Below are 15,671 nucleotides of genomic sequence, written 5' to 3' on the forward strand. Positions count from 1 at the left end.
ACAGGACCAAGTGTTTGCCTAACTGTTGATCTGAAATGACACTCCATAGAATATCTCGACTATAGTCAGCTGTTATAATACAGTGTAATCTATTAGTTAAATGTTTCTCGAGTAAAGATGTGGAGTGGCTCAAGTAGGATGGTTCAGAAGGTCTCGAACTCATTCCACACGCGCCACACGAAGTATATGGGTGTTTCATATCACACCCAAAGATTTCTCTCAGACTTAAGTAAGATTTACCAGCTTAAGATTCAGTTCTCTGGTTTGTATGGCAACCGTTCTCGCGTGAATAATGCGGCAATGCCCTTGCAGGTACAGATGACGTCTCCATCAATAGCTTTGACAAGTATGAGACGACTTTTTCTGACATCACGCATCACGGTTCACTCTGGTGTTTACAATCTTACGTATAACGTAAAACGTCTATAATTTAGGTGATGGCCCACTTTAAATTCCAATGATGGTGCTTTACATGTAGCTGGAAATTACGCTGTAAAGAAGAGGTCGACTATAACCATCTGTTGATCTGCTGGACGAAACTGTGGGAAGCTGTACCAGAAAATCTGTCTCCTACACCTCTAGTTTCATGACTACGCATGTACATATTGATAATAGTTTTGAGAGCTCTCTGCGTAATGCTCTACAATACCATCGGAATTACAGACGAGGCACAACAAGAGTGCTTAAATTTATAGTAAGATTTACTGTTGGTACTATATTGTGTACGAGCATTTAATTTTGGATTGTTTAAGTCACTTCTGTTGGTATTGTCTTTCTTACATTCTGATATTCACAACTCTTTATCTCAAATGGTTTTGGGGGAACTACATTGTCGTTCTTCGATGGGATTCCGTTTAAGTTCCCGGAGCACGTTTCTCACATATTGGTATGGAGTCGTGTAATAGTCATTCTCATACATTTTATCGTTGGTTTTCAGCAATTCCTTAGAAAATGCTCACGATTTTACTTCCCTCCACTTAAAATCATTGCCATCGAATACCAAACGGGAAAGTACGTCAGACAGTTATGGAAATTGAAGATTTGTGCACTACAAATAGCATTAGTAAGAGACGTATTGCTGGAAATAGGTCTCACAGCAGTTACATCGTATTCCTCCTGGCATAGAGGATTGCTATATAGTTCTGTGCTGTGTTGTGACCTGTCTTCAACCTAGGTGGTTGGAATTTATAGCCCGCATCTCGTGGTCGTGCGGTAGCGTTCTCGCTTCCCACGCCCGGGTTCCCGGGTTCGATTCCCGGCGGGGTCAGGGATTTTCTCTGCCTCGTGATGGCTGGGTGTTGTGTGCTGTCCTTAGGTTAGTTAGGTTTAAGTAGTTCTAAGTTCTAGGGGACTGATGACCATAGATGTTAAGTCCCATAGTGCTCAGAGCCATTTTTTTGGGATTTATAGATGAATTTATAAAGTTCCATTACTAGAGGAATACATTACTAAGCTTACATTTAAAGCTGCACAGTCCTGTTGAGAATTTTTTCACCCTAGAACCAGAACCTTTGCCGTATGCTTTGTGTGATGTAGACTATGTAACAGTATTCTCCACGTGGGGTTATAAGAAGACCACATTGTGCATCTAGACGCTGGGAAGCAGTTTTCTGCTGATGTGGACCTATTTAGCATATTTTCCTGTACAAGCATCATTACAATTCATGAGATGTGTGAACTCTGGTGCGTGTGATAAGTATTGTTAAACACGTTGATACTGCGTTTCTCTGATATACTCTTGTTGTGTAGCAAGCCTGCATACGGCGCATTGTGGAGAATATCTAATATCACTGCTAGTCGCTGTCTTTTGCTATTCCATTTGCATATGAAGCAATGGGAGAACGAATATATACCTCTGTCAAGCAACTTTAAGCGTTCAAATGTGGTGAATCTGTGTGACTTGTACTCTTCAATATGGAGAGAATTAATCTATGGTGGACGTATCTTAAACTACTCTTCAATTATGTTGTCAAGTGTTTGTTGAAACATTAAGTTATTCTTTCTGACTTCTGGTCGGTGATAGGAGGGAGTGCCACAAACAACATGCGAGAAATCCTGACTGGTGAGGGATGAATGTGGGGGTGGAGCTCCATTTGAAGGTCAATTTTAGACGTTTTTCTTGAATAACTCGAAAACCGTGGTCTCAAGTGAAAATGTATCCCAACACAAAATTTAATTACATTGTATTTCCTACCAAAAAGGTCTTGTTCATTTTTTCTGTACAACTAACAGCTCGCGCATAGCGAGCGAGAGAAAATGAAAATCTCGTGCATGGTTTTTTATGGCCAGAAATAACACTGGGGATGCATACAACGACAGCAGTAGGAGCAGCAGAGACACAGCAGACTGTAGGATGAAAATATATTTAAATATCTTGGATATATCTAGCAGTTTTCAAAAATATCCTTTGTCTTGGCTATAAACAGAAACTTTTCTAAGAGTATTTTCATATAGTGTAAAAGTAGGCTAGCTATAAACAGGGGGCAACCCTAGCATCATAAATAACAGGCTGGCTGTGACACGTCTGAGATTCCAGTCATGCATGGGAGGGAATACCTCCTGACTTACTCATGTACCCTGGCTGGGGCCGTGTGGCATCAATGCCTTCAGCAGATAGTGGGATGATCTGACATTTAAGTTCGGCTGTCAGCCATCGCTGAGTCAGAAGGCTGTGTCACGCGATCACACAACAGCTGCTGCAACACTGCAGCAAGTTGGGGTACTGCTTAGTCACCTCTAAGCCGCTGTAGAGGTTAGTTGCCAGTGGCAGTGGCTGGAGCAGCAGCTATTAGCCAGCAGCAGGGTGAGGGTTAATGGACATTGGTGTAACGTCATGTGCTGCACCAGTAGTGAGTGGGTGGACGAGCTGGCAGACGGACAGTCTGATGGGTAGGCAGACGGGTTGAGTGGACAACTTGGAACCAGAATGGGTAGCGGTGGTGGTGGCAGCATAAGCGGTGCAACAGCAGCACTTACTGTGGTGGGCATGAGTACTGCCTCAGTCAAGGTGTAACAAGTGGCACGGAGACCTGTTGTGGCCCTGCCCAGTAACACGGCACCCATGGGCATAGTCTGCTGTCATGCATGATGCAGAGGCTCATGGACGGTGTGGAGGCTCGTGGACAGGTGGCAGCGATGGCAGCGATGGCGTAGGTGGCGATAGTAGCACAAGGGTTAGTATAGAGGGCCCTTTCCCCTTGGTGTTAAATAAACATGCAATATTTCCTACTGCAAAACATGATAGTGACAACATTACAGTTTTAAAGTAAGCTCCAAAACAACTTGTTTAAACTGTGACATCAGAAGAGAAGTCACTCAAACTTAGGAGGAAAAGTGATCATCCGATTTTTCAACTGAAATAATACAATATTGTATGACATACGTGTAGGCCATTTTGAATTTCCTGTCAAACTTAAACTTAGGGCAACTGTTTAAATGGTGATGTCAGAGGGGAGCATCCTGAAATTCTATAACTGATCTGCATGATATACAGAATGAATAATAGCTTGAGAAAAACGTATTAAGTAGGTAAACAGACTGATTACTTCCGTTTGACCTAGCAACTTGGATTCTGAGATCATAAAGACTGTGCCAATATCCCAGGTTAGCCATCTTGGATTCTATACTTAGCACAAGCGTCCTACTTCCATAGAGACATCAGGGGAAAACCCATTGAATTCTATACATAGCACAAGTAACCTACATTTCCCAGTATGATAATGCACTGTACTGGATTTTTTTATTTGTCTCTTAGCTTGTACTTCGACAACAGCCCCACTTCCACAGTGATGCCAAAGGAGTAGGGGTGAAAACCCTGGCTATTTTGAATTTCCCACCAGGTTTTGAGTTTACTGCCATTTTATACATACAGAAATCGTCCTATATTAAAGGGGGTAGGGTATGAAGCTGTGTAATCTGATGCAGTCACACATTGTAACCCATAAAATTGAAGTCAGGGCCGAATGCGCCCCCAAAAAGATGCATGTGGGGATGGAGCACAGTGTCACAACAACATTAACTGCTGAGTATTCTGTGTTCAGTGATCTGGAGGTCAGTAAGAACATGCAATATCATGCCTCTCCACACTATAAGACCTGAAACACCAAGCTTTTCATGTTGGACAATGTTCTTTGATGCATCACATGTTCCACCTCTCGCCATATGAGTGTACATTCAAAAGCACTTCCTGCTGAATCTGCTCTCATCCAAGGATAGCATGTGCCCCGACCTCCTCGTTTGTCAAGCCCCTATGCTCTTCACACCATACCAAATGGTCCCACCGATGTTCGATTGTCAAAGGAATACGACGTACTGATCGCCAAGCAAAGAGACTGCACCTATGCAGTCATCGTGGCACTGTGGAGCATGGAGCGTGGGTATGCAGAACTGTTAAATGCGCTTGCAGCTGCACCTGCTATTTGGCATGGGTACCTTGTTGCCTCCTACACAATGAAGCGATCGTCTGATCGTCTGCTGCTTTACTTGACATGGTCATCCACCTCTTCTCTTTCGAGCAGCAGTGCCTGGGGTTCCAAACGCCCCCCACCCCCGTCCCATACATGTGAAACAATCCTGTGAGCAATGCCAAACTTCTGGGCTTCACTCGTCACACTTCACCCTTCTTCAGTTTACCGATGTATCTTCGCCATATGAAACCATCCAAATGCCGTTTCCGGGCCATGTCGGAATGAAAACGCCACCACGTTGCACCATTATTGCTCGGTGATTGACATATACTGTCTTTTCCCGTTCCTTCAACTGCTTCGTGTTGTGTGGCCAGCCCCAAAGGGCACTACAGTCACGCTGACTTCACCCCATGTGACTTCTAGCTTTCTGTGCACGACAGGGAGACCTCTGGCAACATGTTACTGTATCCTTATTGATTTCCACCGAGTTGTTAATATGTTATGTTACTTTATGTGTCTCGTCCTGTTTTGCAGAACAGTGGAAAAAATTCGTGGTAAGGACTATGGGACCAAAGTGCTTAGGTCATCGGTCCCTAGGCTTACGCTCAACTTAATCTAACTTAAACTAAGTTACGCTAAGGACAACCCACACACCCATGCCCGAGGGAGGATTCGAACCTCCGACAGCAGAACAGTGTATATGCTATATTTTTATATGTTTATACTTTCACTTGTCTGTAACTGGTATCTTACTAACATCACTAGCACCGATCATTGTAGGCTTTATTTAATCTGTAAGTATACATTCCGTGCTCTTGTTCTTTTGCGTACTGACTATGCACCAACCAGCTGCTGATAGATTTTTAGGTAACTTGTCTATTTTATTCGCACATTTAAAATTCATTTTTTGGTTGGTAAATCTACTGATATGTTTTTATTTATATTTCCTCATTTCTTGATCTGATTATGGCTGAAAATCCTAAACCGGTAATCGGTTCCAGTATAATATTATGTGACCAAGACATTGAATTTCGTAACATAACATCTGGATCATTTCGAAAATGTATATGAACTCTCAGCATGCTGCACGGGAGACATAGGTCTGAAACTTGTCTTATAATTGAAATAAATGGTTCTACTCCATCATAAGTTGCATTGAGAAGTATCTTTTTTTTATTTCTTGGTGGAGAGTAGCTTCAGACAACTGTGTCCGTTTTCAAACCATTTGTATCATAAGTGTGACAAATACAGTCGATAGCATATGTACAAAAACTGCCCCTGCAGTGGAGATCAAATTGGCACTATGGCCGACTCAGCAACAGTAAATACACCACACAGGAGAGGTAGAGCAAAATCAATCCTCTGAATTATTCTGTCTGGGGCACCTCAAAAGTTCTGTTGATGCAGTTGAAGGACTGGAGCAGCACACTGTGCTTTCTTCTCCAGTTTCACTAGTTGGCCAGGAAATGTTTGAAAGAAATTCTTAACACACTGCATAGACCGATGGAGTATTGCATCCAAACGTGAAGATTCTATATCCCACCAACTGAATTATTCCAATGTGGTAGCAATTTTCTTTGAACTTGTGTGGTGCACTCTTTTCACACACTAGAAGATAGGCGCCCGACATGAATGTTGCACTCTAAAATTATTGCTGTGTAGCACTGAGTGCTGTTTAGTTTTCTTTAGATCTGCAAGGCACCATATTCTGTTGCGTCCTCAATCTGTCAGGTCCCTTTGCCTAGCGCCGTTCCTGTGCGTCTCTGCAGACCAGTAACATGCGCTAGGCGTCCATCCGCACCGTCGTGTTGTCCATCATACTTTCCAATGGCGATTCACGCTCACGTTGGCAAGGTCGAAATAACGATTTCATCTAGCCTAAACAAAGAAAGTGCCTTTATAAATCCAGATCATTAAATTCAGATCACATATCGAACGACCGCAGTCATGAGTTGATTTCGTGGTTAGTAAACAAGTATATTAATTTCATATGCAAATTTCTACCAGAAAATCAGTTATACTTGAAGTTCTGAAACTACCAATGTATTGTGGAAGGATTGGACGATCAGGCAGTGGCGTCAGAAGCACTATGCGGTTACAATAAATCACTTTATTGAAAATTCCGAAATGGCAGTGGGAATTAGGAAAAGTCGTTTGTATTCTCATTTTGTGAGTAGCCCACTGGGTCGCGAAAGGAGACGCTAATCTCCATATCTGCGTGTTTGTGCCACGTGGAAAGGGCAACCTTAGAGCTAAAAAAGTCCAGGTACTCGCCATAAAGACGTAACAAGGGTATTGGAATGCAGCCACCCTGTAAGGTTGGCAATGGGGACTACGCTTTTAGCCGCGGAGGCACAATACTCAGGATATAGAACTGCTGGAGACACCGCACTCCGCAACACTCGGCTCACTCGCGGAATTCAGTCACTCGTTTCATCGAAATGTGTACATTGGCGCAGCAGTCTGCCACCATGTTAGATAACAGCTTGCACTCGCTTCCATTACGCTGGAGTCAAACTTGCAGAGTCCACGCTTACAATAAATTACGTCGCATCGAGAGATGTGGCATAGACCGACGCCAGAATGGAAACCACACACAAGTAGGATCAGAGCTACGACTTGCCGCTCATATTTGCGATTGGCACGTTGGTAAGTAGTAAGGTGTGCATCGCCACTTGCAACTAATCCTTAGCACTCTCATGGCTAGATAACAACTCCCAGTCTCTCTTACTGTAGTTTTTTTCCGAGATCATCTGAATTACGAACGATTGTCTTTCTATCTCTCTAAACATTCAGCGTGGTGTCTGTTTGTTCTAAGTCGTGTCTCCCTACCACTTTCGCGCAACGACGCTCTGAGCGTGTTTTTAGGGAATTGACTAGTTTGAACCTGGGACCTGTTGCTGGTAAGGAGACGCCAGACCACACATGACGTGTAGAATTCGGAAGAGTTCAGTGAGACTAGCGATGATATAACCAAATACTTAATGATTTCAGCGTCAGCTCCACTGCACTCCCTGTAAAAGAATCTTAATACTAACTAAATTTAGTGGAAGGGGTTCAAGGCTTTCCTATTTTTAGTTAGCTGGTAAAATAACGTCGAAAAAGCAGTTAAGTTTACCATTGGAAATTTTATTCTACTCACAAAACATTGTTCATAAATTGCACTATTGATAAAAGGAAATGTTTTAATACAGGATGGTAAAAACCAACTGCGTTCAACAAAAATGTGAACGAATATTCCCTGAATGGGTTTCCAAGTTCTACAATGGATCGAAGGATGACCTATGCCATATCACATCTATAATCTAGGTTTAAATTAAGTTTCACAAAAAAGCAAATTATCAAAATGGTCTACAGTGACCCTCAATTATCTTTAATTACTTATCTAACTTGTCGTAAATTACAGTGGCTGATGTGGCTTCTCAATAACTATATAACAGAAAAATCATCGCGTTTCAGATTTTTACTTCAAGTGGCAAATGTGAACACCATGAGCTTTAATTGACGATCGACACTAGTATTACGCAAAAAGGGGATGTAACAGATGAGACTTCTGCAGTTCTGAGTGAAGCCTTATTCGCTCAAAAATGCGGCATCGCGTGCGTTCATTACCTTGTCGGTGTTCGTCAGGGGGCCGCCGGCGCAGCTCCGCTCACCTCGCCGTCTCGGAAGTAACTCTCTCGTAACTTCTCCTTACTACAATTTACCGAAGTTGGTTTTAAAAAAAAACTATCTGGCTGTGTTTTCATCTGACCAATCAGGGTCTCAATGTTAACCTTAAGCTCCGCCTACAAAAATTCTGTCTATCCAATGAGAAACGTTATACTTTTCGTGGTGGGGCAATGTTTTAAAGTTTGCAACGTAACAGAGACGCGAAAAAGTCTCACGCTAAAACTTGCAGCTGGTGTGGTCCTTTTAGCGTTATCGTAAGATCTATACTGTTCTTCTGGAGGGCTCTATCTTTTAACATGGGCTGGGGGGTGGTCCTAACGTAACAGAAACGCGAAAAAGTCTCACGCTAAAACTTGCGGGTGGTGTGGTCCTAGCAGTTAGCTGGCGACGTGGGTGTCCGTCCGTCCCTTATCGTAGGGCCTTCCAGCTTAACACGGTTCTGCTCTCGGTTTCTGTTCTCGTTTCTCCCCTCGGAACTGCGTCTGTCCCACGGTTGGAAGGTATGACATGCATTTAGGCATTCTTGTGTTAGTCTGTGGTATTCCATTTGCTCACTCGTTACTCGTATTACGTTGGTTAATTTAATGTCACGATTTATTCGGAGCTATGTGACATACTACTGGATTTGCTTATCATGTCAGGGTTTTCATGGAAGGTGTTGGATTTGCCTGACACCTTACATCTCATTTATCAGGTACTCAACTTTCATACGTGCTTAAATGAAACGTGCATGTGGTATTACTGGTTGGGAATCCCATTTGGGTATTTGGCCTCCTGGTGCAAGTCTTTATACTTGACGCCACTTAGGCAGCTTGCGTCTCATTGATGGTGAGGACAACATACACGCCCAGTCCTGTACGCATTCGCACAGACGAAGGTCAATGGCTGGGTAGCCGTTAACTATATATACGAAGACAGTAACTTGTTCTCGAAAGAACAGTTACTGTTGATGACCGTGCAGCTTTTCCCTGGAATAAATGATTAACTGACAACCTCAGCTGCCGACAGGTGTTGTTGATATACCTCGATGTGGACAGCCGAAAATGTGTTGGGAATGTGAGTCTCACGGGAAGCGTGCAAGGGATAAGTCACTGCAGTCGCGCTGTTCATCTGTGTCCTTGGTGGCTCAGATGGATAGAGCGTCTGCCATGTAAGCAGGAGATCCCGGGTTCGAGTCCCGGTCGGGGCACACATTTTCGGCTGTCCACATCGAGGTATATCAACAACACCTGTCGGCAGCTGAGGTTGTCAGTTAGTCATCATTTATTCCAGGGAAAAGCTGCACGGTCATCAACAGTAACTGTTCTTTCGAGAACAAGTTACTGTCTTCGTATATATAGTTAACGGCTACTCAGCCATTGACCTTCGTCTGTGCGAATGCGTACAGGTTGCCCAAACTCTTACGGGAATCGCCAAAGCGTGCGCGAGTAATGAGTGGGTGGTCAAATGTCTATAAGGTACAATACATATGTAGAATTGTGGACAGTCGGGAATGTGAGTCTCACAAGAAGCGTGCAAGGGATAAGTCCCTGCAGTCGCGCTATTCATCTGTGTCCTCGGTGGTTCAGATGGATAGAGCGTCTGCCATGTAAGCAGGAGATCCCGGGTTCGAGTCCTGGCCGGGGCACACGTTTTCTGCTGTCCACATCGAGGTATATCAACAACACCTGTCGGCAGCTGAGGTTGTCGATAAGGAATGTCTTACCTATAGAGAATCTCTCCTGTCACAATGACCATTGCAGCATCGGACTTCTTGTGTTACTGCAGATGTTTCAGCTAAAACATGCTGTGTGAATACCCTGGGTCAGGTGGGACGGTTACTGACAAGAAACAATAGACTTTTAACTTGATTTAGCTATATTCTTCAGTACCTAAGGTCAGTAGCTGGTGGTCTTGCAGTTAGCGTTACTGACTCTCGACTACAGGTCCCAGGATTAGGTTCTCGGACGGGACGCTTATCTTCTCCATTTAGGAGTTGGGAATGTGAGTCTCACGGGAAGCGTGCAAGGGATCAACAGTAACTGTTCTTTCGAGAATAAGTTACTGTCTTCGTACATTCCTTATCTACACGAAGGAAAGGAGGTGACGGTTAAGGGACGGCTGCAGCCAAGATTTATGCGGTGGTATTTGAGAGCATGGTGGATATGTGGAAAATATCGTACTATAGAGTTTCCCAGACCGCAGCGCCATCTGTTGTTGACAATTGTAACTACTGTAATTTCGAAAGTTTGTCTGCCTGAAAATGTACTGTTGTCCCAAGCATATTGCAACAAACGGTGTATTTCTATCGCTGCTCGTTTAGTTTTTATTGCCGTTTCAAATATACCGGTCATTTTTGAAACACCCTGTAGGTTGCAATAGGTACTGGGAGATGAAGAAGCTTGAACAGGGTAGAGTAGCATGGAGAGCTGCATCAGATCAGTCTCTGGACTGAAGACAACAACAACAACTCTACGGCATTAGCCCCTTACTTAGCTAGTATTTATCGCGAATCTCTGGCCCAGTAGAAAGTCCCAAGTGACTGGAAAAATGCAAAGCTGATTCCTGTGTATAAGAAGAGCAAAAGTAAGGATCCCTTTCCCCATCATCGGTTTGCTGCAGAATCCTTTAACATACTCTCAGTTCGAATACAATAAATTATCTTGAGACCGAGGAGTTTATGTCCACGAATCACATGGTTTTAGAAACCATCACTCGTGTGAAACTCAGTATGGCCTTTTCTCACATGATATACAGCGAACTATGGAAGAAGGCCAACAGGCAGATTCCAATTTTCTAGATTTCCGGGAAGCGTTTGACACAGTGCTCCATAGCAGACTATTAAAGAATGTACGAGCATATGAGTGGCTCAAATATTTTTTAAGTTATGGAACCCAGTATGTTGTGCTCGATGGCGAGTGTTCATCAGAGACAAGGGTATCGTTAGGAGCGCCCAAGAGAAGTACGATAGGACAGCTGTTATTCTCTACATACATTTGTCGGACAGGGTGTGCAACAGTGAGCAGTTGTTTGCTGATGATTCTGTGGTGTACGGTAAGGTCTCGAAGTGGACCGACTGTAGGAGGATACAAGATGACTGAGACAAAATTTCTAGTTGGTGTGATGAATGGCAGTTAGCCCTAAATGTAGAAAAATGTTAGTTAATGAGTGTCAGTAGAAAAAACAACGCTGTAATGTTCAGATACAGCATTGTTGGTAACCTGCTTGGCACGGTCACGTCGTTTAAGTATCTGGGCATTACGTTGCAAAGCGATGTGAAATGGAACCAGCGTGTGAGGATTTTGGTAGGAAAGGCGAATGGACCACTTCGGTTTATTGCGAGAACTCTAGGAAAGTGTGGTGCATGTAGGACGCTAGGGCCACCTGTTCTTCAATATGCTCGAGTTTTTGGTATGCGTCAAATTAAAGAAATACATCGAAGCAATTCAGAGACAGGCTGCTAGTTTTGTTACCGGTTGGTTAGAACAACACGCAAGTGTTATGGCGATACTTCGGTAACACAAACGGGAATCCCTGGTGGGAAGGCGACATTCTTTTTTAGGAACGCTATTGAGAAAATTAGGTAACCGGCATTTGAGCCTGACTGCAGAACGGTTATGTTGCCACCAACATACACTGTTCGTAAGGACCTTTCTTTCTTTTGCTTGTACCTTAACCCGCGGTTTCCCAGGGTCGGCATGGTTAGGTACGGATTTGGCAATGTTAATGTTAAGGGGTGGCTGGATGCCCTTCCTGCCGCCACCCCGTACCTGCCCGGGAAACAATTAGTATACCCCAGTTGTCTGCATCTAGTGTAATCCATGGAATAGTGCGAACATGGTCAGATGTCTGCGCGTCATGTAACTGAGGAGGGACGTGGCAACCATCCCAGTATTCACCTAGGGGGATGTGGAAAACCGCCTAAAAACCACATCCAGGCTGGCTGACACACCGGCCCACGTCGTTTATCCACTGGGCGGATTCGATACGGGGCCGGCGCGTCGACTCGAGCTAACCTGGTGGGTACACTGTGTGTAAGGACCATGGAGATAAAATATGAGAAATTATGGCTCATAGGGAGGTACATACACAGTCAGTTTCCTCTCGTTGTGTCTGCAAGTGGAACACGAAAGAAAATGACTAGTAATGGTACAGGGAACCTTCAACCATGCGGAGTATCGATGTGGATAAGTCAGTAGATGTACTATTAAGTCATATGAAATTCCAGCCTATTAAATAGGTGCCTTAATAGTGTGGTAGGATGTGTATGAAATGACCTTGACCTTGAGATAAGAGGTCACTGATAAGATAAAAGCCTCTTTCTCCTCCAACACAGGGTGCAGTCATCAAGTCAAAGTACCAGCATATGATGACCTTGACATTGAGACGAAAGATATGACCTACTCTCACCCCCCCCCCACCCAAATCTGACACATGGCAAAATCATGGAACCACAGTACCAATAGTGGATCGATGTCACCCCCTATCCATGATATATGGCAAGGTCATCATATCACAGTGAGATTTCTGAAATAAATGAGGGTCTAGGATGGGGTCACCTTCTCCTGGGTCAATAGGAATCAAGTTCCACCTCACCTTTCGTCTTCTTCTACATGATCAGGCTTTGTGGACTGCACACTGCTACAAGATTCCTCCTGCATTGTATTCTGTCCATTGCTGCTATCCGCCATCCGTCCACATCTATTGATGACTGGTTCAAATCTTCATGGAGGCCATCCCTCCAACGCTTCTTGGGTCTCCCTGGGGGTCTCTTTCCTGTAGGTGTGAAATCCAGGATGTTCCGAGGCCCAGGAGGTACCGAGGCTATCTGTGATCTTCCATCCAGGCGACATGGCCGCCCACTGCATTTGTTTTGCTTTGACAGTTCCTGCTACGTTGGGCTGCTGGTATAGTTCCTCAAGCTCTTGGTTGTGTCTGATCCTCCATTCCCCTGTGTCTGCATTCAGAACCGGACAGAACAGCTTATGGAAGTCCTATTTCCGAATATTCCATGTCTCACAGCCATATAGAACAACAGGCTTGATCAGGGTTTTGTATAGTCGAATGTTGAACTGTCTGGTGAGATATCTGGACCGAAGCAGTTGTGCTAGGCCGTGGAAAGATCGGTTTCCTGCATGTATTCTGGCATTGATCTCTACTTCACATGACGAGTTCTCAGTGAAAAGTGTCCCTAGGTATTTAAATTCATGCAATCTCTTGTAGGACTGGTCTCCCACTTGTTGTGACTGCAGATGACCAGCAGTCTGACTTTGACTATGCATCATAACGAGGTACTCTGTCTTGGCTTCCTTTATGTTTAGCCCAAATTTGCTGACAGCCTCCTTTAGTGCTCTGGTCATTTGCTTCAACTCCTCTTCAGACCTAGAGAGCTAAACAGATGCCGTCTGCATAGGCTAAGTATGTCAGTCTCTTTCCTTTGATTTCAATCCCTTCGTTCTCTTGGAAGGTCTCGCGTACGATCTTCTTGAGGGCAAAGTTGAAAAGGATAGGGGACAAACCGTCACCTTGCCTGAGTCCTGTCACAATTTCAGATTCCTCAGTTACGCGATTTCCCATCCTCACCTTCGCCCATCTTAATACAAATAGTATTGTTATTTCTGCTCTGTATGCCATAGCGAAAGGAATATGTTTGTTCGGGATCAGGGTGCAGGTATTTATTTCTGTAAATAAAAATAATAAATTTAATAACAGGTGTATTATTAAAAATAATTTTCCTCAACCCCTCCAATCCTACTTAGAAAATGGCTTCAAATGTCCAATGCTGACGTTCTACACTGTAGCTGGAACCACTAACTACCGTAAAATACTATGAGTAAGCATCTGGAGTGAGTCAAAACCAATGCTAGGTTCGGATTAATTTGCCTGAATCCTAATGGAGTGTATTTCATCAACCGCAAAAGAAGTGCGCTACAAAACACCTATCAGACCGATCTTCCTTTATGAGTAGCTGTGCGTTGGTCTGAGACCCTTCATTTAAGAGGTATATATTTATAGGTATAAGAGGCAGTCAAATTAAAACGTAACAAATGGAAATAACTCACCAAGTACGAGTAGGACTCACACACTGGTTCCACAGTAGCAGCAAAGACCATAACTGAATAATATTGGTGTATGCAAACATTAAATGTAAGGTGAAGTGATGTTTTAGTAAGTAAAAAATATACATATACTCGTATTTTATTAAATCTTCTCTCTCTCTCCATCTATAAACTAAAGTCCCCTGTGTAGTGGTTGTTGGCTCCTGTAGACGATGGCGCGAATACAAATGAAGGTTTATTTGCAGAGATGTGGCTAAATAACTACTTGTGTAGACGATTCCTCTGTTTCCACGCATGTGGTGAGGTTTTTCATTCGCCTAACTGTCGGCTGCCGTCCCAGCAGTGACTGGCACCGAACTAATTCTCGTATAGCAGGGATTCAATTGATCGTTAATTACCACGATCAATAGGACAGCACAGGGAAGCTAAAGGCATGAGAAAATGTCTGTTCTGGTAAAATATACAATATTTTTACTCCAATAAACACATAATATATTGGCGAGGTACCCTGACACACGAGTGTAACTTTAAATTTATGAAATCCAGCTTCTACTGCTTCTTGCTGCAGGACAAGAACATAAAATACAAACATTCTATCTTATGTAAGGCATTGAATTAAAACGGTCCAGCCCTTGAACTTCGAGAGAGTGCGAGGAGAGAAAAGAGAGAGAACTTTCTTCACTAATATGAACGGTAACGGAAGCCCGGCCAGGGCAATTCAAACAAGTAGTTCGATGTCACCTTAAATAGCCCCCGGTCTATTGCGTACTGAATGACTAGCTGCATAACTACGAACGCTTCTGAATGTGAGCTCGGCATACTGTGCACAAAGCATGCTCACCGATTCGAAGATGGCTGCTGGTTCCGAACTCACGACCGTCGTAACTGCTCACCTCCGTTCAACTCGTTAACTAGTCAGAACCGGCTATAGTGGCGTCTCTCGTCACTTTAGTGGCCGAGGAGCCTTCGACACGATAGGCTTTCACCGACAAGAAGAGGAACGTGTAGCTAACCTAACCAGCACTGCGATTATCGTTAGCTTCCATGTGCAGCGGCGATAAGCCATGAACCAGGGGTTGGGACTGCCGAATAGGCGGCATCTTCCGTGAAAATGGTGGGCGCTCTAGTGTCCTTTTACTGCAAGTAGCCCGGCCTGAGTCCGAAACTTGGCTAAACTCTGCCAATAATCGTCATCTTGCGATATTATAGAATTAATCAAATTTGGACCTAGAAAATTCGTCCGCCCCGAGGAGCCCATAATACGTTGGTTAGGCAGGCCGACGGTGGTCTCAGATCGTCGGGAAAAATTAGTCTGATAGAGAGTAATTAAAGATTAATTATGATGACTAATGAAATAGCAATTTAATCAACTCTAGATGCATATCAATCGAAAGGTAATTATCTGAACGACCCCAATCTGATGTCAACGGTTCTGATTTAATTTAGTTACTGCGCTTTCCCTTTTTCACGGAGCTGAACCGTGCAGCAGTAGAGACTGGTGGCAGTCCACGGACAGCCTACGCTCTACACCTGATCGCTTCTTCTTTTATATCTG

This window comes from Schistocerca nitens, chromosome 3, assembly GCF_023898315.1.
Source record: "Schistocerca nitens isolate TAMUIC-IGC-003100 chromosome 3, iqSchNite1.1, whole genome shotgun sequence".
Taxonomy (NCBI): Eukaryota; Metazoa; Arthropoda; class Insecta; order Orthoptera; family Acrididae; genus Schistocerca; species Schistocerca nitens.